We start from the raw sequence: 21641 nt of genomic DNA on the forward strand, positions 1-21641 counted from the left end.
TATTAGGGAATTTTCTGAACAGCTGAAGCTATAGATGCCATCGCTAGCTGTTCTTGGTTGAGACCAAGCAGCGTGGGAGGAGTTGACACACGCGGTACGTGATTTTATTAAAACATAGGACGATATAAAACTTGTGGTGTCATCTCATACGTGATTTAAAAGCCAAAGTTTACTGCAATGTATCTAGAATAACATTTCTAAAGGAGCAGAATATCAATTTGGTCAAACCTTATAAAATGCTAAGGCCATGAAAATAATGCTACGAATACATTATTTTTCTGGTGAAATTAACAGTTATTTTAAGATTACTTATCACTTCATTTTGTTTATTTAGCTACATAATATTTGAGGCGACAGCATTTAAACGTTAAGGTTAAAGATATATCATGATTACACCTTAGGAGTAATAAAAGTATGACGCCCCCGGGTGGGCTCGAACCACCAACCTTTCGGTTAACAGCCGAACGCGCTAACCGATTGCGCCACGGAGGCTTATAAATGCTTCTCAATATACATCAAAATATATAAAATACTAGAAAATTTAATTGAACACTGCTATAAGGCTGTATGTTTTAATAAATTTTTAAAACACAATTTTAGCGTGACAGGAAGATGTAGTAATGAGGACTCGTTTTCATATAGTGACTGCTACATTAGAATTTAAAAGCTATATCTTTATTGCAACTCGTGATTTGTTATTTTAAGTGGATATCAATGAGAGTGGAGTGGAGTTTCTGAGATTAGCTCCTCTACAGGAGTTCTATATTTGAGTTGATATTGATCATTTGTGAATGAAATATAATAAAGTTGAAAGCTGCCGGGAAAAAATTTTGTTAGAATTTACTGCCAATTCAATAGAACACTACTCCTAATAAATATTTAAACTGTCAGGTTTATTAAATTACTAGTAGATCAAACAAATAAAACAAAGAGGAAAATATAAGTAAGGGTACATAAACCTGCTGTGTAAAAGCCAAAGGAAAATGACGATGGGAGCCAAAGGAATAATACAAAATCAAGATCTAAATCAAAACAAAAGCTCATAAGCCAAATAATTAATGCATAATAAGCGACGAAATTCAGTTGCAATGAACTTAGTTTAAGATGAGCTTTATCATGAGATTGTATAGCCAAACCTAATATTTATGACAAACATATGACATTGTATACCTATTGAAATCTGGACCACTTCCAATAGCTAAGTACGGCATATGAGCTGAAATGGTATTAAATTGTTAGATGAGCACATATAATAATTACTTTTACAAGCCTGGCCTTGTACCTGATGGTAGCACAAACATTTTCATTACAATATCTTTTCAGTTATAGAATTAAAAATGCAGTCTAAAACATTTTTGAAGACTGTACATAGGACTGGCTGCATAAAATCTGATACCAAAAGGACCTGAAAGGATATCGAACAATGTTTAAATTTGTAAGGATGAAAATGCACCACTTACGAAAATGATGTGCTAAAAATATCGTAATTTGTGCCAGAAAAATGTACACAAGTGCTTGCAAAGACCACTTTAACTGAAAAAGAGGCAAATTAAATAACAAATTCGAGGGTCTACTGACAAAAATTATTGCCAAGCTAATACGACTAAAGTAGGCCATTAAAACGGCTGGAATATAGCAATAGAAAATCCACTGACTTCCACAAGGGCAACACTAAATTTGTTTTGTTGGGCAACACACCTTTGTTAAAACTTTATCAATCCGTATTAATAAAATAAAATACATACGGCCCCGGGTGGGCTCGAACCACCAACCTTTCGGTTAACAGCCGAACGCGCTAGCCGATTGCGCCACGGAGCCATTGAATTAATTTTTAACAGAGTGTATAGAAATAGATAGAACATACAGAAAGTTATCTAAAACACGAAAAATGTGTAATCAAAATATCATCTTCGTTTAATCTAAAATAATGCTATATATAGAGGGGAAGTCAGGCGGGCTCGAAGTTATCAAGTGACTGTGCTAGAAACGACAGTGGCCCAGCCCAATGTCAGTCGATTCAAAGATACCTGGTGATGACCATGGTGACGAAATGAAGGAACGCGAAGAGGGGAGAAATAATCAGCTTTAACCTCAAACAGCCTGTTGTGGTTGACGTCCTAGGCCCAACAACGTTGTACCTCGTTATTTGTGGAACAAGAAATGAATGGGATAAGGTCGGTACAAACATCCGGGATGGGGAGGGGAGAAGAGGCTGCCGATTTAGCCGCGCTATCCGCCCGGACATTTCCCGTTATACCAACGTGAGAAGGGATCAACAGTAAACTTGTCCCGATCCCATTCAGATAGAAGGTGAACTTCTGTTCCAGGAAACAAATGAGAGCATTTAGGGAGTCAGGATTAGCCATTGCTTGAACGTTTGTGTTGAGATGTACGATAGTGCTTTAAATATCGGGAGAGAAAAGAGTTCAGCGGTCAATACTAAACCCTGTTCAGGGAGCTTGAAACGGAATGCCCGGTTGTCCACCACAAATGCACTGCCAAATCCGCTGCGGGATTTGCAGCCATCGGTATATATTCGCGGCCAGGGTAAGAATGGAAAATTTCACAGAACTTTGACCGAATAATGGGTGGACAATATTCTTTTTTATAATATTGACATAATGATATGTTTATGAAGGGAGTAGTGAAGGTCCAAGGGAGAAAATTGGGGTAGTGGACAAGCATGCGATGCAACCAGTCAATTCCGGCCCTAGACAGAAGATCTTCAATTATGTGAGAGGTACGAGTGGAGTAGCTAGGGATAAGACGGTCCAGGACGGGTGTATTACTAGTAGTAGTGTACTCCAAGTTGAGGTCAGGTATACGGAAGATGGTAGAACAAGTAATCTCACAGCAAACTTCAGTGAAAGTAAATCCCTACAGCAAGAAAGTGGAGGGGTTGATGTAAGACTGCACAAGTTAATTACAGGGGAGCTCGAAAAGCACCCAGCGATATTCTAAGTGCAGTATTTTGAGGCCTCTAGGGATTTGAGGTAAGTTGAAGCTCCAGCGGCGAAGAGTAGGGAGCCATAGTCTAGCTTGTGGAGGATTATAGAGGAATATAATTTGAGTTTAGTTTCCTGGTCTGCACCTGTGTGCGATTAGTCGAACAATATATTACAACACTTAATCTGAACAGACATATGAGAACATTCCTTCCAGGTGGGTACCCTTCAAAAGTTAATGTACTGATAAATATGACTGATAAATTTGATCATATAGTCATTCCACGCATTAAAATTAAGCAAAGAATATTGAAGTGTGGCTCGTTTAGAGATTTCGGTTGGCGGTTCCTATTTTGGTAAAAATATAACTACTTCTAAATTTGAGCTTAATCGATCAGGTATTCATAAGAATGTATCAAGGCGTGAGAGGTGAATGTTATTAATATCAGACACAAATAATACAACAAAACAAAACTGCTGCTAAAAATCAAATGGATGCTATATTAAATGAAACACGAGCAGGAACATTTTATTGACTCATAAAGATTTTAAAAATATTCAGCAAGAACACCAATTAGATTCCAGGAAACCCTTTTTTTTTGTTAACCTCTTAAAACGTCAACAATCTGCCCGTAGACAATAAATATTATTGTATGATTTCCGTTATATAATATAAGCATTCCAATTAACATGTAGAAGATCACTCCAGTAAGTGATCTGCTGTACAATCTATAACGAAAATCGTATTCTAGATTCTATTCTAACTAATTTTAAAGTCCATCCTAACTTATTCTAATGACTATTCTAACTTATTCTTGAAATTATTAAATTTCACTCTTTGTGTCTATTAATAAATTCGTATGATAGTTCGCGTTTGAACATACACACTTCACTGTCATCACGCATATTTAACTGTTTGGCAATTGCATTGGGATGCACTAATAGTGTTCCAAAGTACTTCGAACTAGCACTTCGAAATACACTCGTTATCGGTTCTAAGGGGATATCGCGCTGAATCAGTTTGTTGGAGATCTAATATGGGGCATCGACGATGACTGGCAAAACTTTATTCTGGAACCTCTGGAGGATATGGATGTTAGATATGGATATGCTGGACATCTATGACAGATTTGCTAGTAGTACTTCACAGTTCAATACCATAGGTCCAGATGGGCCTAAGTATTGACTTATACAGCAAAACCTTGTTATTTAATGATAATGTAGATTTACGCCCTATCAGCCATTAAATTTGGTTTAGTTTAAGCCCAAGCTGTTTGCGGTTTGTCACTATGTTTTTTCCATGTCAGACGCCGATCAAAATGCGTTCGCAGATATTTAAAGTTGTCTGCTTGCAGAAGTTCATGAAAACTCAATTTTACTGAGGAACATGTTCTTCTGTAAAGGGTGAATGTCATATGGGTAGATTTTGTCACATTTGCTTTGATACGCCATACGTTTTCAACCACAATTCGACTTCGTTAAGATGAAGTTGGAGGTTTTTTGCGGCTGATATTGGATCCTCATGTGATGATAAAACCGCTGTATCGTCAGCATATATTGCAACAGTAATGTTTCTTGAGGTCGAAGAATCACCGCCCTGCGAGATACCCGAATATATTGGGTGTAGGTCAGTGTATTCGTCACCCTGTTTGACAGTAAAATCTGTGAGGTACGATTTCAGCAATAGAAAGTGCGTATGAGGCAGTTTAACGTGAAATCCAGTTTGCCAAACCTAGTCGAAGTCCTGAGAAAGATCGAGAAATGCAGCAGAGCAATATTTTTTATCGTTTAAGTTTTTGTTAATTTGGTTGGCTAATCTATCTATTTGTTCTATTGTTCCGTGTTTATTACGGAAACCAAATTGATGGCCCGGAATAAAATTCCACAAAACCCTAAAGTGGCAAACCACACGAGTGTTGCAGCATGGGTAAGTGAGATTAAAAAAAACATTTTCATGAAGCCGCATTCTTAGTTTCTGACCCTAGTATAAATAAAGTAACTTTTATGTTAATCCTAATCAGCGAAGGACATTATGAAATGTTAAAATAATGTACCAATGAATTTATACGTGTATATTCTACACAGAGGCTTAATGCAAATTGATTTGAATTACACTCGTAAATTTTATTGAATCCATTGAGCGATGGATTTCTATGTTGGTTTTCCACATCGAAAAGATTCGATGAGGGAACAATGAACATATATTTTAATACTATGCAAGATATATTATTGAGTAATAATGTCGTTTTATTATTTTTTTTTTAATTATATATGTCTATAAAAATTGTAATAATTTAGACATAATATATAAGTTTCAAGTGAGATTTTACGTTAATTTGTGGATTAGAGAATATATATTATACTTCTCAAATATAGCAATTAAATTAAAAGAGCTATAACTTTAGTTAATTATTGTAGTATTTGTGTATTAATATATAGTTATATATTGTTTTATTTTCTCTGTTTCGTTTTCAAAATTATTTTAAAATTAAATGTGATTATTAAATGTTCTCAATTTTATGTTTTTATTATTACTGGGAACCAAAAATATATAAAAACATTTTAGCTTTGGTCTGAACAGAAATATTAGATCCTGTGATATTAAGTTAACATGTGAATTCAGAATAAGTTATTCTAATTATATTATAATCTTCAAATATATGTTTCAATTTGAACAAATCCCAACATTGCAAAGTCAAGTCATTGTGCGGGGATTCTCTAGAACTAAACTCTTATTTGAATATTATGTAGTGCGTGATACGTTATGTCCTTTAACACTTCACAGCCAAAAAGTTTCACTTCTATTAATACGCGTGACATTTCGTATCAGAGAATAGAACTATATTAGCTATTAGAACGGATTAGAGAATGAAAATGTCAGAAGCGAAGAAATGAAGGAAAAGACGTTCAATAAATTTTCAAGAGCACAGGATAATAAATATGCAAATTTATTTTATCTGTCACAACGACCTGTAATATACCATAGAATAAAAGGTCAGAATTAGATTATAGAAAGTAAAGGGCATTGAAACAAACTATCCAAGCAATCAATATTAAAGCAATTTCCGAGGTTACTTCCTGCGTAAGTTATTTAGCAACTATGAATTATATTCCTTAAAGAAAAACTGCTACAGAGAGTCCTAGAAGTTTTCATGAATCTACCGTATAAGCCGGATAGCCTCTTCAAAATATATATAAATTCTGATATGTTTTTATTCTTCTTAAAGCATAATGCGTATCAATTCGAAAAAGGCAAATCAGTATTTTTTTTGTAAAAGATATTTGTTGAAACGTTATCAATTTGTAATAATAAAATAAAATAAATACGCCCCCGGGTGGGCTCGAACAGCTAACAGCCAAACGCGCTAGCCAGTTGCATCCCAGAGACTTAACTTAAATATACTTAGTTGAAGGGCGAAATATTAATTATATAAATTAAAATGTATGTATATTGATAATATAACTGGTCAATTGAAAAGTCCCCGGCCTACCATAATAAAACACATATTTTTGCAAAATTAGTTTTTTTATTTAACATAATGGTTATCCAACTTTTTGATACCATTTTTGTAGTATGATTTGTCCTTTGCTTCAAAATAGAAATCAGTTTCGTCGATCACCTCTTCATTCGACGAAAATTTCTTCCCAGCAGAGATTCTTTTGAGATCTGAGAACAAGAAGTACTAGCTGGGAGAATACGGTGGATGACGAAGCAATTCGAATCCCAATTCATGGATTTTTTACGCGGTGCATTGTCTTGGTCAAGCTGCACTTTCTTTTTCTTCAAGAGCGACCGTTTTTCGGCGATTTCGTTCTTCAAACGGTTCAATAACTCTATATAATAGTCGTTGTTAATGGTCCTATTATTTTCAAGGCAGTTAATGAAAATTATTCCCTGCGCATCCCAAAATACACACGCCATAACCTTACCAGCCGTCTGTATAGATTTCCCATGCTTTGCAGCGGGTTTATCGTGTGCAGTCTACTCGAATGACTGTCGAATTATATAGCCATGTTTCATCACATATCGGTGCAAAAGCTCGGGTTTATTACGGTTTATTAGGCTTGATCATCTTCAAACGCTACTCCGAATCATCAACTCGTCGTTGTTTTTGGCCTAAAGTGAGCTCGAGCTCACTGAAACTTTAGAGTGTCTGCTAGTTCATACAATTTCAATTACGGTCATTCAAAATCATTTTGTCAATTTTTTAAATGTTTTCATCGGTAACAACCTCTTTGGGCGTCCACTGCTTTCACCGTCTTCGTTGCTCATTTCTCAACGTCTAAACTTAGCATACCAATACTTGATAGTTGATTTTCCTGGAAGTGTCCGGAAGCTCGGCACCAAGATAAGTTTTTGCTTCAACTGTATTTTTGCTCTTTAAAAATGCAATATTTTATCAACATACAAAATTCCTTTTTATTAATTTTTTTCACAATAACAAAATTTGCTTCACTCAAAATGCTATAATACACAAACCAATGATCCGAAAACTGTCAAATTTATACTCGCACCTTTTCAGTATTAGGGATAACTAAAAAACGTATGGATTTGATTCTAATATCGCCATCTATGTGTCAGGCCGGGGACCTCTCCATTAACCTGTTATAGTTATTGGTAAACAATTTAATTAGCGTAGCATTTGAAATATTTCAAGCTTACAGACCTAACTATTAAGTATAAACAGTAATCCCACATAATCAGATCCTTCCTTTTAGGAGTGTTGGTCACCAAAGAAAAAATCGATATTTTCGTTTCCGATATTTTTAAAAATATATCGATATGTCGATATAATTTAATATGAATAAATGAATGAATATTGAAATTTTTTTTTACAATAATTACAAAAATATTGATATTTTACAAATAAATATATCGATATTTTTAAGGAAAAATAAAAATAGTGAAATATGAGCTTAAAAATATATATATTTCTTCTAAATGTCTTGAAGAGTAGTGTTATGAGTATTTAAAATTAAGTGCCAAAAAATGTCGAAAAACATCGGCTAAAAAATATTGATATATCGATATATCGATATCGGCCAAAGATATATTATGAAAATATTTTCTTTCAAAAAATATTGATATAACGATATATCAGTATTATTTCTGCATCCCTAGTTCATGTACAAACTATGGTATACATAAGCTATTTAAAACATTTTTACGGTACATTTATATTTGTTGATAATTTTGTAATAAGTGTTAGAACAAGTTTATTATTGTTTGGTATTTCAGAAACTAGTTTCTTGATAGGAAGATCTAAGTATTTTAAGTTATTCAGGTTCATACAAACCAGTATTGTCGAAATTCGACCACCATTTTTCAAGTTAGTGTAACAGAGAAAAGGGAATAATTTAAAAATGATATGTACTGAATCTTATTTTCATTGTATTTTCAAACTAAGATCTGAAATATATTTGATAGATCACATTAATAAGATCACATAAAATAAGAAATATTTGTATATTAAAACATATTAAAACAACTATTTCTAGGCCTAACAATCACTAAACTTTTTAAATGGCTTTTAATTAAAAGTAATTTCCGCATTTAGTTTCGATAATCAAAAAAGTATTCAAAAGTTTAAAATAATGCACCACTGAACGATTTAATAAAGTATCATAAGTAAAATAATTTTCAGAATTGTAACAACTTTAAAACAGCAATTATAAGGATACATGATCTTTCTTTATTTTTATGTTATAAACATAAATATATAATAATACATGTTTGTATATAAGAATAAAACTTATATCAATAAAACAATTTTGAAATTTATATTTGACTTTAATAATATCTTACAAAATTCAATACAATACAAAAACAATAGAATATTATATAGTTACATATCTTATAACATAGATCGTTTATCTTTGCTTTTGTCCTACGCCCCACGCGCGAACATCTCTCCAATAAATGGGGAATTAAAATTTTATGAAGTTATTTTATTGATTTTAATTCTTCATGCACATATTAGCGTAATTATTAGCTGCAATATTCAGAAACCTGAAATGAATTAGAAGTTACGTATAACTACAATTTTGAGAAAAATCTTTATAACTACTTAGATTTGCCCTAAACATGAGCATTGAAGAAAATCAATTAAAAGGGTTTTCGGTCAACACTTGATAAAAGATGAAATTATGTTACTGTGGATAATAACTCTCAAGAGTGATCTGTGAGAATAGTATTAATGGGAGCAAGTGTATCATGTTAGACAAAACAATTAATCGATGGCTCTTAAAAAATGTGCTATATGATGATAATCATATTATTATTCGAAGTCCAAATTATTTGACTCGGCAACAAAATTGTCGATTTTACATATCTAATAGCCGTAACTATAACACATAAGCATTTAAATTACATATATTTCATGACGGACGTTCTTACTGATGGATGGATTTTCTTAATACACCTGGTAATAAAATACCTTGTGCATACAATATAGTACAATATTATATATTATGAATAATATAAGTATATAGAATGAATTTTAAAACATTGCACTTTTAAAGTCAGAAGTATACATGAAACTGCATCAAGTACTGTGTTTAGACCTACTTTAACATATTAAATTCGACTGCGAATTCTTATACTAGATATTTGCATAGTTTCTTTTACTGTACGTAGCTTTGGTAACATTTCTTTTATGATGTAAGTATTGTTAGAAATGTTTAAAACTTCTGTGTGTCACACCACATGCATAACTACAAGGCTACAAAAAATTGATTAAATCGGATTTTTTAAGTTAGGTAAAGTATAGGTCATCAAATACAATTAACAAACAATATTATATTTAAAATTTCTGTAATATCATCATTCTGGGATTTCATTGTTATTTTTTGAAGACATATATTTAATTAATATTCTTTTTTATATTTTGAGAATATATGTTCTTAAAGTAGTGCTGAGTTCAGTTGTTTTTTCTGATTAGCATTTGAATCTTGTAAGATTATGTATGTATGACTCCGTGTGCCTACTTATATTCACACTGTACTCGCTTTGTAGGTACATATTCTAAAATTGGAATGATACAAAAAAGATTATCATGGCTCCTGTGCAAGGAGGACACGCAAAATAGTGAAACGTTAGAGATATTTGGGTAGCACATCGAACATCGTTAAACAGTAGATACAAAGCATTGATAAGAAGTAATCTAGATTTTGGAAGTCAGTGCTATATCATTCCAATCCCCTCTTATGTGAAGAAGCTAGACCCAGTTCAATACCCCGCCTTTAGAACTATATTGAGAGCGTTCCACACAGCGATCCCACCACTCGGCTCTCAGCGAAAAATCCCACTTATGAATTACGCAAGCTCCCTTAGATTTCACCCCGATCTGAGCCAGTGTACCTCTCTCTTCTCTGAGAACACAGAGAATATCTCCACAATACAAAGGCATGCATGTCCGTCATTAGTATATCGGAATGTTTGCAATCAACTGATGATTATGATCCCCGCTGCAAAATACATAAACACGGCTATATCATCATGTCAGTTCTCGAATATACTTATAGACTTATCCATGAAGGTTCTGCAAGAAGAGACAATCAGTCCCTCTGTAGCAAAACGGCTCCTGGCAGAATGAATGAATAAATAAATGAATTAATGAATGAATGAAAGAACGAACGAACGAACGAACAAACGAAAGAACGAACGAACGAATGAATGAATGAATCAATAATATTCACATTATTCGAGAAATGAAACATGAGTAACATTACTCGGGACTAAAATACAAAAAAGAACAACTAAGGTCTGAATACGTTATAGCAAGAAAATCCATTTCATCGTACTGAACTAATGCGTTAGCGGTTTCCGATATGATACAGCACAGTAGTTAAGAGAGAAGATGAAGTGGTTTGTAAAATAGCATCAATGATGCGAGTCTTATTTGAAGATTTGCCACTTCAAGGAATAATAGATAACATAATGCAACTTGTTCTATATGAATTTAATGTGAAATATCTTGTAATTTAACACATAATTATTTGCCAGTTCTATGTGGTCTGTGATTGAACAAAACAAACAAGTAAAGTAGAGATTGAGAGAAGAGAGTATATTTTGAAAATGGATGAAAGGCCAGGATGAAAGGTATATTTTGAAAATTGATATTTTATGCTTTATATATAATTCAAGATAATAACGGTCAATTTCCATTACATCGCCTGTTCATCAATAATTCGAAACAATAATTAGTGGCGTGTTTTATTAATTAAAATTTTGAACTTTGGTCAATAGCTTTTTAAAGTGATTTATAAAAATTGATATATTTTTAATTTAAACGTAAGGTTTAAAATATTCAACGACGAACAGTAAATGATAACGACAATCTGGCAACCCGAGAAGTTTATTTGGAATATTATTAAAGGGTACTTTAAATTATTCAGACACTGACAATCGTTCAGTTCAGATATGTCACCAGCGAGAGTGCAAGACTCTTCACGTAACACTGCGCTGCTCTCTCTTTTTTAAACTATTTGTATTTTATCACATTTTTTATAACGTCAATAAATAAATATCACATTATGTAACGAAAATTGTTTTATTTCGTCTAACCTCCATTCCAAAAGATTATGATGCTGATTAAATACAGTTTTATCACTGGAACAAAAAACATCTTCATAATTTTCACAATCTACTTATCAGAATTTCGACGATATCAGATTTTCGGGGCTATGTTTACATCAAAGTGTTTTCCTTCACTTGTAGTATCAGTGTCATATGCAGATATTTTGATTATATTTTTTATTGATAGCCATTCACTATGGGCAGCTTCGGTCAGACAAACTTCGTTACTTGTTTTGCTCGAATATAGTAACATATGTGTTTACGGACTAGTCGCAGAGCAGCCCCGGAAGCTAAACTGGTCATGTTACGCCGCGGCTCCAGAATTGTCGAAGTCTCACCATCAAAGAAAATTAACTACCACGTGGAAGCGGTTGAACTGCTACAAAACAGGAATATTCCTAGAGTATTTGGTCAAACCACATCAAATATCATGAGCGACTCCACCCTGAATACTTCAGAAGCGACTAAAACTGATTCATGAAATTGATGGCATGATTCAACTTCTGGAACGCCTTCATATATAAGTTGTCGTATCTAGACCCAAAGAGAGAAAAGCAAAGACTGTGTGCTCCAAACGTGCCAAAACTAATATGTTTTCGAATACCAATATTGTTACCGAGAAAAATTATATTTTTACGTAAATATTTTAAAAGTTGTTACGATGTAAATTTTAGAGAAGTATTTAAACGTTGATTAAAATATAAATTCTAAGATATTCATTAACCCCGATGGGGTTCTGGATACCTCAAGCAATGGTTTATGTAAGTTTTTAGAACAGAGCAAATAGAGTTAAGATAAAAGATGTAATAGAATTAGAGCTCAGGAGTAATAAAAATGCCTCGCCCCCGGGTGGGCTCGAACCACCAACCTTTCGGTTAACAGCCGAACGCGCTAGCCGATTGCGCCACGAAGGCTCACACTTACGTTGTCGAAAACTGGTGAGATAATAATATGGAATGAGATATATCCTTATTGATAATATGTCTAATCAGATAACGTAAAAACAATATACAAAGCTTGATCGATGTTTTGATATTTTCCTTAAAAGTAAATTTAACCATGAAGCTTGAGCTGATCTACTTTACTGTAATAACTACTTTACGACATCTAGTTCCTTTCTGCGACTTACTGTACAATAACATACGTATATAGGGGTATACTTAAGATTACCAAATCGCTTGTTCAAAAAGCATCCCTTCGTATTTTTTAATCTATTTGTACTTTATCATATTTTTTATAACATGAATAAATAACTATCATCTTATGTAGATATAATCATTTTAGTTCCCTTTTTATCTCCATTTACCGCAAGGTAGTGAACTAGGTAGAGTACTGTATCTTCTGTATACGGCTGATCTGCCCACCACAAAAATAACTACTATGGAAACATATGCAGACGATACAGCAATCTTAGCATCACATGAAGATCCAGTCACAGCATCAATAAACCTATAAACCCACCTGGAGCAAATACAATTATGGTTGAAAACATGGCGCATTAAAGCTAATGAAACAAAATCCACCCATATAACGTTTACCCTGCGTAGAAGAACATGTCCACCAGTGATTATCAATAATCGACAACTCCCCCAAATAGAGAATGTTAAATATTTTGGTATGCACTTAGATCGACGCCTAACCTGGAAGAAGCACATACTCTCTAAACGGAAACAACTTGGACTGAAATTATATCAAATATATTGGCTCATCGGGCGCAAATCTAAGTTATCATTAGATAACAAGGTATTGCTGTATGATTCTATACTCAATCCCATTTGGGCATATGGAATCCAACTATGGGGTACCGCTAGCAAATCTAATATATCCATCATTCAACGGTTCCAAAATAAGGTGTTGCGTGCCATTGTTGATGCGATATTCCTCTAGAACCTATAACGAGTGTAATTCAACGTGTTTGTATGAAGTACTTCGAAGGAGTGTCAGTGCATCCCAACATACGCGCTAATCAGCTAAATATGCAACGTGATAGTGAAGTGCGTAGACTAAAACGTTTAACACCACCTGATCTGATTACTGGACATATGTAGACTTTAGAATAAACTTTAGAATAAGACTACTTAATTAAGATAATATTTTATACAGAAGATTGCTTAATGAAGTGATTTTCTACATGCCATGTATATATAATATAGACATAAGAAATACTTATTGCCAATAGGGCAGATTGTGGACTCACGAAGAGAAATAGAAAAAAGATTAAAAAAAAAATTTCCATTCACCGATATAATTCCCAAAGTGGTAACATCTCGACGTGACCTTACGCAAAAGATTATGTTGTTCATTAAATTCAGTTTAGCGTTGGAAGAAAGAACATCTATAAATTGCATTTCGTTTTATTTTTCCGGTAAACTTTTGAAATTATGGAGCGCTTAACGTCTAATTTCCACCATATATTTATCTGAATTTCCACTAGACATTTCTTTCGGGGCTATGTTTAAATCAAAATGTCTTCCTTCGCTCACAGTCTCGGTGTTACCTGTAGACATTTTGATTTAAAAAGCTTTGGAAAGCTTCGGTTGGATACCCTCCTTTCTTATTTTCCTCGAATACCATAACATATGTGTCTACGGATTAGTCACAGAGCAGCCCCAGAAACTAGGTATTGATTGCAATCACAGTAGTCATAAAACTACAGTTGTGTTTTCAGTGCGGTACCAGATTTGTCAACGTTTTACCATCGAAGAAAATAAGCTACCACGTGGAAGCGGTTAATCTGCTACAAAAAAGAACATTCCTAGATAATTTGGCCTAACCTTATAAAATGTCATGCGCCGCTCTACCCTGAACACTGCAGAAGCGACTAAAACTGATTCATGAAATAGATGGCATCATTCAACGTCTGGAACGCCTTCGTACCAAAGATGTCGTATCTAAACCCGAAAATCCAAAGAGATAAAATCAAATATTGTGCGATCCAAACGTACTAAAACAAATACGTTTTCGTATACCAATATTGTGATCGAAAAAAATAATATTTTTATGCAGATGTTTTAAAAATTTTCACATTGTAAAGTGTTGAAACGTTGATTAAAATATAAATTCAAAGATATTATTCAAACAAGATGGGGCTTTTGATACCTGAAGCAATGATTTATGTATTTTTTTAGGACAGAGCAACTAGAGTTAAAATGAAAGATATAACAGACTTACAATTCAGGAGTAATGAAAATGTCTCGCCCCCGGGTGGGCTCGAACCACCAACCTTTCGGTTAACAGCCGAACGCGCTAACCAATTGCGCCACGGAGGCTTATGATTATGTACAAACAGTTTAATCTATAAGAGTGTAAATTCAACTTAAAATATATAAGATTAGCCAAGCATAGATATCAAGATAAGTTATTTGGTATCCCCAATAGAACTTCATATTTTAATATTTTTACCTCTGAGAAGGACAGGTTCATTTAAAAATCGTGTGGTGTTTACAGGAAACGTTAGTGTCAGAATTTGGTTATCTATTTGGCCGGCCCTTTGTTGAAAACCTATGAAATTATTTATTATAGAGATTGTTTAAGAGATAAGTTTTAGAGAGGAGACTGTATCGCCGATCTTTACTTGATCCAGAAGCAAAATCGAACCACTTTTAAAACGAATTGTTGTTGTGGATGATAAATATGAACACGTTGAAGTTTAGAAAAGATCACGACCTAAGCCTGCAAAATTTACACAAACTGTTATAAAGCCCGCACTGACGCAGGAAGGTGATCTTGCTCGATACAAACCCAGGCACGAATTAGAATCAATAAAAAATTATTAATAGGAAAATCATTGTCTTTTCTAACGGCAACGCTAAATCACATACCTTTAATTATTCAGCAAAATTGATAGAGATAAGTAGGCAGGCAGGTCTTGATGGAGCTACCGTATAACCCAGATCTTTTTTTATTCCAGATTGACCAGCTAGAACCGAATGGTCTTTTGCTGATGTCTCTTCGGGTTCGGGATAGAGAAATTATGCAGGCGATAAATACCCTGGGATACGACTGGGATGGGATTTGTTGATAGGTGGGGATTTGATCAAGCTGTTTTCATGTTCTAAGGTGTCTAGGGAGATGCTTACACTGAGCATGTTCGTGAACTCTTCACGAACGGGATACCTGAATCGAGATGAGTGTTGACGCTCCTCATAAACCATGGAGCGTTGATCAACGGGGCATTAAGTAGCGCAAGTTGTCTCTCAGAGATGTACCTGTACCACACCTGTGCCTCGTAGAGGCAGACTGGATGGACTAGCATATTATAGAGTGCCGCGTTCTGGGTGTTGGAGTTTGTTTCTTTGCACGCCATTGTCTTTTCAAATAGCGTGCTGTATTTTAGCTGATCATTGGGACCTGCGGTCGAACTGGAGACCAAGGTTTGATACCTTCTGCAGCCAGAGGATATGGACTTTTCGATTTGGAGGCTATAAGCGTGGACAAAAATAGCCTGAGTTTTGTTCCGGTTAATCTGCAGCCGCCAGAATTTGTGCCACGGAATCGCCTGATTCAGTTGGGCTCGGAGTCTGTCGCGGATGGCGTCGCGGCTGTAACCGCTGGTGAAGAAAGCTGTATCATGTATATATCATATGTGTGAATGTTAGTGAAATCAACCATATAAAGGTTGAACAGGGCTGGGGCTAGTGGAGCACCTTGCGGGACTACTGCGGAGATTGTTTGAGATATAAGTTTTAGAGAGGAGACCACATCGCCGACGTTTACTTGAAAGAATCTACCCTCCAAGTATGAATGAATCAGGGAGGATTAGGTTATTTGGTAGACCTAGCTGGTTCGCTTTAAAGATTAGACTGTTGTGCCATACTTAGTCTAATCGGTCTTAAACGATCAGATTGATCGGCCTATAGTCAGATGGATTTGATTTGACTTTCTTTTTTGTACTCACAACGACAAGCACATGTTCCCAATCCCTTGGGAAATGCCTTAACTTCAGGATGGCGTTGATGATGTTGACAAGCTTTAACAGTTGCTTGCTGGTGAGCTTTTTCGGATCACAGATAACCCAGACCTTCATTTAATAGTTTTTAAACGCAATTTGTCCTATAGCTTGCATTTAGAAGAGGATTTCCGAGACTTTCTTCTTGCCCCGACGCACTTCCAGGTAATACAGTCAAGGAATATCAGTTTAATTATAGTTGTGTACTCTTATTTTTGCAGAATAAATCTGTTGAGACTTTATCTACCTTTATTAATAAAATAAAATATTTTCGTCGACGGACGATTCGTGGACTCGAATCACCAACCCTTCGGTTAACAGACGAACGCGCTAGCCCATTGAGCCAGTATACCCGTATCTTGCCTTATTTCTAAATGCGGTTTGTCTTGTAGCTTCTAGTAAAACAATTTACAGTCTATAAGTTCTTCAGTTCTTGTCAAAACTCACTTTAAGATAATACACAAAAGGCTAATCTGTCGAATGATCTTGTTTCTAGTTTAATTTATTAAAAATATTGTTGAAACATTATCTGTTTGTATTAACAAATATCTGAAGAAAAATGTTTCAAAAGTATATAGCGGCCCCGGGTGGGCTCGAACCACCAACCTTTCGGTTAACAGCCGAACGCGCTAGCCGATTGCGCCACGGAGCCGTATGAATTTGTTTTTAATAGTGAATATAGAATTATACAAAATCTATAAAACGTTATCTAAAACACGGAACATGTGTAAATAAAATGTTATCATCGTTTTATGTAAGAGCAGCCTAACGTAAGGTAATGCACTATGCTACCTAGGGTCAGACATTTGTTCTATCTTAATAAGCTACATCAGCGCTAAGACGGGGTTTCCGTTTTTTGAAACTGACGAGTTAGTAGAAAAACTCCACGGTCAATCAATTGCCTATCACTTCTATAAGTCCATATTTAATTATTTTTACCGTATTTTATATTACGAATCACTGACGATTCGGGACGGGACGGAATTAATACACCACTTATGGCCTTGGAACAAAAGAGAAACTTTATTTTGATCCCTGGTAATTTATACCCACTTGATACAAGTCACAGCGCCCTCTACTAGCTTTTCTTCCTCCTTTCTATACTGGCTCTTGTATCGAGACAAGTCATATATTTAACATTTTATACCGTTCTAATTTATACAATGTAAATGGTTTAATACATTTTTCTAAATAATTTTATGTTATTCTACAAATTAACTTTTTTATAATACTTGGGATTTATAGTTTTCGAAGATAAAAGTACATTAATTGAAGTATTTCAAAATGACAGAGAAAATGCAAAAATGAAGGAAAATAAGTCAAGAAGAGTAGAGGATAATAAATAGGTAACTTTTATAATCGGCTACGGCCCTCAATATGGTAAAACATCAAAATCAATTATACACACATTTTCAAGATCCATAGTACTATTTTATATGGTTATCTAATGTTAAGTATTCTTTCATCTTTAAATGTTTCCGCCCTCATCACTATATCTTCTTAATTATCAGTATTGGATCATAATCCCACATCTGCATGACGATTGTAGTTATCTTTTTAAATCAAAACTTTAATCATCATCGTATCTTCAAAACCTAATCTAATCTTCAGTCTTTGAGCCTTTTGCAACTGTTATTGTTATTGTTTTATTAAAATATATGATGACGTACAAATCCTTGTCAGATGTTACTCGTAATTTAATATTTTTCATCCACTGTTGTTTTCATGATATTTGGTTATCGATTTGTCAAAAGTGGACCGAGTCTCTTTTAGAATTATCGATGCCTCGTCCAGATGCATATACTAAAATAGTAAATCTTCCTTAATTTTAATATACGATTTTAAAAATTAGGTTATTTTAGAAGCAATGTTAGAATATTTCATTAAGTCTCATTTGTCAATTTCGCTATTTGAATCATAGTAGAGAAATGTGAAGTATGTGAAAAGATGAATTACAACCGTCAAAGAGCTGCACATCCCTAAGTTGTATATTCATGCTTCGCCGTCTTATAGTTTTCTCTGAAATAAATGTATTAAATTATTTTTATATCGTAAAGAAACGTTATTGCTTTATACATTTCTTATGTGTAGCCTTTCGTCCCACTTCCCCAGGGGGTTGCGATCGTAGAGTGTTAATCAAGATCGATACTCTGCGAACCTAATACGAGTGTGACGATACCGGGGCCCCAGTTTTATCTAGTCCTGTGATGGTCCCTGAGTGTTTCTTGCTTTCCTCCTTTTTTCAATATGGAAGTACGCCATAGAGAGAATTTAGTTACGGTGCAGGGACTCGGAACTCCAGTACCGGTCGAGGGCGCGGGTAGTCGCGCAGGCTCCGCTTGACCGTTATCCGACGTTTGCGCGGCACTTACGGTAGGTGACCTTAAAACACAGAGAAAGTAGAAACCACAAAATATAACTCGGTAGATTCTGATAAATACTTCGTAATCTCAACTACAGACGATTAGTTGATGGGGCTTTCGCCATTTATAATATACAAATGTTATATAGCGGCTGTGGGTGAGCCTGAGTCTGTCGGAAAACTGGAACAGCACATTATTGGTTGTAGCTGCTAATTATAGGGTTGGTAGAATGAAAAGGTTACATGATATAGCCATAAATTTCACACCTCACCCCTCGCTAAATTTTTGCAAGGGAGTGATTTACAGCAACAATTTGTCAGTCTGTTCTGAAGAGGAAATCTTGCGGAAGTTGAAAACTCAGGGAGTGGTCTTTGTGAGACGTATCATTACTAGGAAGGATGGTATTATAACGCCCACCAATAGCTTGATACTAACTTTTCGTAAAATCTCTCTTCCTGAGAGAATCAGCGCCGGTTATCTTAACTTAAGGTTATCAATATCAAACCTACCCATCATGCGGAAAGAGATCATATGACAAAACCCCCTGTGTACCACGACCCATTTGCGTTAGCTGGGACACTCTCCTGGATATAAGGGATGCCCAGTCTACGAACAGGAGTTCATGATCCAGAAATGAAATACAACTGAAAAAAATCCCATATATGGCGGCGAAACAAAAAGTCCGAAAACTACTTGGAAATACATACATGAACTATGCGAATGCGTCAAAACGAAGAAGAGCTATATATCTATCGCAACGCAAAGTGAAGAAATATCGGTTAGTGAATCCACACAATGTTAAATTAAGCCTCTCCACACATAAACCCCTATAAACAAAGGGTAATACCCTTAAAAGGAAATCCCTTCTGCAAACACAAAAACCAACGACCTAAACTTAACACCTAAATTCCTCTGAAATCCTCGCCACTTCCCAGTCTTCCCGATCTTCTCCTTCCTCATCCCTAGATAAAAGGGATGGCCCGCTCTCCGGTATGGTAAACCGCGCCCTGATTCTAAGGGAGCAGAGGATCAATTTCGAGCACTTCTCATCATTCTCGCCCTCCTTCACTATTCAGTAAGGAAAGTAATAGTGGCCGTTCTAGTAGCCGCCACAAGGATGGCTCAAAACACTTAGCTGGCGATGATATGGACTTAGACATTTTTTGATTAAAGCCATGACGTGTAAAAAACCTAGTTTAAAAACTATTGAACTAAAGTGAATAACAGATTTTCATAAACCGTCATAAAAGGTTATAAACCCGCAAACGTTTTAAACATTTTAGTGCTTTGCTTGTTTTTATAAATTTCATATCGCTGCTTATTCTTGCTCTGGTTGAAAGTTCCGAAGCCAGACAGAGCAGATTGCGCCTCTAATCAGTTACTTTGAAGGGGAACGAGATAATGGAGGCCCCCTCTTGTCAATAGAATTCATTTGAAAGGTAAGCATTTTAACTGTTACATATTAATTTGCCGCGATTTTTATTGAAAATAGTTTTAGCGTATTGCAGCTGCACTGAGGTCACGGTCACTGAAATATCTCAAAAAATAAAAAATATGATCTTGAATACACCGAAAAAAATATCGTCCTAATACGAAGTGGGTGACGAATCAAGATTAGCTTGATGTTAGCTCTATCGGAGATTATATATATCAAATGTATAAAAACAGTGAGCAGTTTTTGAATACAAACATAGTTTAATAAAATTATTTCAGAGGAAGCTGTTAGTCTGAAAAGTATCGAAAAGGCCAAATGGAATTTCCGAATGTTGCTTTTAAAAGAATAACACATTTTAAAAGCATATATAAAATAAAATAAATGTAGGCTGATTATATTAATTTATGTATTTATCTGAGAAATATCTAATAAAGTTCAGAATGGAACCAATATACTCAACGAACGCTAATGTTAAGAAGATAACGAAAATTTAATACGAATAGCTTAGATTAACGTTAATTTACTAAATTAATAATAATATAAATTAAATAAAACAACAAAAGTACGGAATGCCATAATTACCGTCTGAGTAACACGAAAATGTTTGATTGAAAAGTGGTATATTATGTATATTAGAGAAAGGTTAAAGTTGTTTCGCATTTTCGCAAATAGATATCGTTGATCAAAATATATGGAAGCACCTAATATTTATATTTTTAATACTTACCAAAATAAAAAATGACACATATGGAATAGCTGCAACTTTATTAGAAAAACTGTAGAGTAAGAAGAGTTGTATTAGAGCATACATGCCTCCAGTTAGAGCAACAGATTTTGCTATCCATAGATGCCGCGTGAAAGTTAACGTACATACCTTAGCATATGTTGGCATGTTACCAAATAACCACCGTAGTATATTTAGGTCAAATGGAATAATATATTGGACTGCGTATTTTATGTTTCAGTAAATTATTAAATAATGAATTCCTTTGAAGCAAAATTCATTAATTTCTACAATATTGTGGCGGGTTTTATGAATTATAGATTAACTAATATAATGAGAATAAAACTGTAACTGTGTATAAACATCCAGTTTTGATGCTCAATGTAATGATGATTTTACATTAAATATAAACTCTTCCGAGGATATGACAAATGGTGTTTTGTAGGCGGTGCCACAGCCAATACTAACCTTAAAACTCTTTTAACGAGCGTTTATATTATCTTCGTTTATAAAAGTAATAGCGCATTTGTAGGTATTGGCCGAAGCAGACACATCGAGCGAGCGATTTTCTTTTTTGCTGCAATTTTAAGCAATATAGTAATATCATCGCTTAGTTCATTAGATTGTTAGATTACTAGGTAGATGTTA

The 21641-nt window shown here is 34.6% G+C and overlaps 6 non-coding genes across 6 annotated transcripts; 1 reads left to right on the forward strand and 5 right to left on the reverse strand.

The window, feature by feature from the left end:
* Positions 1-418: 418 nt before the first annotated feature.
* TRNAN-GUU (transfer RNA asparagine (anticodon GUU)) lies at positions 419-492 on the reverse strand. The gene has a single exon. It is a non-coding gene; the product is annotated as a tRNA-Asn (tRNA).
* A 1252-nt stretch (positions 493-1744) lies between these two features.
* Positions 1745-1818, reverse strand: TRNAN-GUU (transfer RNA asparagine (anticodon GUU)). Its single transcript has one exon. It is a non-coding gene; the product is annotated as a tRNA-Asn (tRNA).
* Positions 1819-9945: 8127 nt separating this feature from the next.
* On the forward strand, positions 9946-10052 carry LOC143204361 (U6 spliceosomal RNA). The gene has a single exon (XR_013007589.1). It is a non-coding gene; the product is annotated as a U6 spliceosomal RNA (small nuclear RNA).
* Positions 10053-12363: 2311 nt separating this feature from the next.
* On the reverse strand, positions 12364-12437 carry TRNAN-GUU (transfer RNA asparagine (anticodon GUU)). The gene has a single exon. It is a non-coding gene; the product is annotated as a tRNA-Asn (tRNA).
* A 2281-nt stretch (positions 12438-14718) lies between these two features.
* Positions 14719-14792, reverse strand: TRNAN-GUU (transfer RNA asparagine (anticodon GUU)). Its single transcript has one exon. It is a non-coding gene; the product is annotated as a tRNA-Asn (tRNA).
* Positions 14793-17049: 2257 nt separating this feature from the next.
* Positions 17050-17123, reverse strand: TRNAN-GUU (transfer RNA asparagine (anticodon GUU)). The gene has a single exon. It is a non-coding gene; the product is annotated as a tRNA-Asn (tRNA).
* Between the last annotated feature and the right edge of the window lie 4518 nt (positions 17124-21641).

Source organism: Rhynchophorus ferrugineus, unplaced genomic scaffold (genome assembly GCF_030347505.1).
Source record: "Rhynchophorus ferrugineus isolate W39M unplaced genomic scaffold, kcgeb_rfMv2 rfM10, whole genome shotgun sequence".
In the NCBI taxonomy this organism is placed as follows: Eukaryota; Metazoa; Arthropoda; class Insecta; order Coleoptera; family Curculionidae; genus Rhynchophorus; species Rhynchophorus ferrugineus.